This window comes from Penaeus monodon, chromosome 36 (genome assembly GCF_015228065.2).
Source record: "Penaeus monodon isolate SGIC_2016 chromosome 36, NSTDA_Pmon_1, whole genome shotgun sequence".
Classification (NCBI taxonomy): domain Eukaryota; kingdom Metazoa; phylum Arthropoda; class Malacostraca; order Decapoda; family Penaeidae; genus Penaeus; species Penaeus monodon.
This window is the reverse complement of record NC_051421.1, coordinates 12967144-12969643: the sequence shown is the minus strand read 5'-3', so window position 1 is coordinate 12969643 and position 2500 is coordinate 12967144.

Here is a 2500-nt window from a genome sequence, read left to right as displayed (position 1 = left end):
TATATATATTTATCTATTTATATATATATATATATATATATATATATATATATATATATATATATATATATCAGATACATTATTAGATACGCAGACAAACAGATAAATGAGCCGCCAGGATGTATGTAGATAATTAGCAGATTTCTAAGAATTTTGGCGAATTTTGGTAAGGAAGCGCTTGTCCCTGCGATGCCCCGTTCTCTCGTAACGGTTAGGTCAGCGTTTTCTTTCGTGGACTTTTGGATTTAGCATTTTGGCCTCGCTGCCCATAGTGGATGCCCTTCACAACCTCGGATTCTGGGTAGCATTCGAACTCACGGGCTGCATGACCCTCTCGTCCCCAGCTGTACGCGTTACCGCTGCACCACGGGGGGTTTGCGATATTTTGCCTTGCCTTTCTTGTTGATATTCCCTGTAAAAAAAAAAGGTCCCCTTCCTCCACTACTCGAAGAAACTCATTTTCAAGCTCGTAATGAAAGTTTCTAACATTATGAGATGAAATGATGCCAGCACCAAATCTCAGATGTACCATAATATATGCATAAACAATAAAACACGTTTACTGCACGTCTGTTGTGAGTTTGTACAGAAACACCAACACTGTAAGAGGATTTAGCGATGTTAAGGATAACGTCATTTCTTTTCCTTTTCTTCTTTTTCTTTGTCTTTTTTCCCATTTTTGCGTAGGGTTGGCATTTTGGACGATGATTGAGTGTGTGTATCTGTAGACTGAGTTTAACCATTAATTCTGATGAAACATTCCCCTTAGCAGGTATTTTCTGAATTTGAATCGCCCTTTACAGTTTCGCAACAGACAAGTTTTTTCGATTATGTTAATTGCTAATTCTTGTTTTCTACATCTTTGAAACTATATTCTATCCTGTTTTATATATTTTCTTCGTCTTTTAAATGCAACCAGCAATTCTTCTAATGCGGACAGAATTACGAGACATTACATGACAAGGAATGGTGCAGTTCCCTCGATTCTGTCCAGTTCCTACAGCTTATGTCGCAAAGTACAGGGACCAGTGTTAGTCCACGATACTCCCGTGATACAAAAAGGTTCGAGATAAGGGGTTAATTGAACATTATCAGATGATTATATTAGGAACCAATAATGTTAGAAAAAAATGGTATCCCCGTATAGATCCACGTTTGTGACAGAATTTCCTGTGGTGTTTACTAGACATAATTCGCAATCTTTAGCATTATTATATCAAAACTCGCAATCTGTAGCCTAATCATATCAGAATTAGCAATCTGTAGCCTAATTACATCCAAATTAGAGCAATCTGCATCCTAATTACATCAGCTACAGGATCATCCGTGGTACAGAATTTCTACGCAGTGTCAACGGTAACCACCGCTAATTTTCAAGTACCCTCTACTGTGACACAAGTCATCGATACGCGTTACGATCAGACCCATCGAGAAATCATTACCAAAGCGTCTGAGGAAATTTCCATCGCTAAAATTATTCCCGAATATGTAAAGTACGAAAAGTCGTATAAAATTGATTATGACGGTTCTATGTTTACAGCGAAATGTCACAAATGGAGCGTTAATTTGTGCAGTACAGAGTGTATAATTGTGTTACGGGATTTTCTTTTACAAAACATAATATTTTAGCCACGACTAGCCTGGTCAGTTTAGAATTTTTTTTAACTTATTTATTTCTCTGTATAATTTTTCGAAAGAGGTTTCACTCACAGGCATTCGTAATATATTCATATCTATACCTCTTTCTCTCTCTTTCTATCTATCGATTTATCTATCTATCTATCTATCAGTCTGTCTGTCTATATCTATTAGCTATCTATTCACACTAATGCTCACACACTCACATACCTATATATACGAGTTTATATATATATATATATATATATATATATATATATATATATATATATATATATATATATATATATATATATATATACATACACACACACACACACACACACACACACACATATATATATATATATATATATATATATATATATATATATATATATATATATATATATATATATGTGTGTGTGTGTGTGTGTGTGTGTGTGTGTGTGTGTGTGTGTGTGTGCGCGTGTGTGTGCGTGCGTGTGTGTGTGTGTGTGTATGTGCGTGTGTGTGTGTGTGTGTGTGTGTGTGTGTGTGTGTGTGTGTGTGTGGTGTGTGTGTGTGTGTGTGTGTGTGTGTGTGTGTGTGTGTGTGTGCGTGCGTGCGTGCGTGCGTGTGTGTGTGTGTGTGTGTGTGTGTGTGTGTGTGTGTGTGTGTGTGTATACATATATATATATGCATACGCTTATATATTTTCTTCTTTTTCTTCTTCGTCTTCTTTCTTTCTTTCTTCCTTCCCTTCTTTCTCTTTTTTCTTTCTTTTTTGTGTGTATAAAATAAAAAGGAGATTTCATCCGCGATACAGAAGGCTACCGGAAGAAACAGAATGAACATACACCCGTGTACAGTATGCACATGACGTGTGTGTGTGTGTGTACGC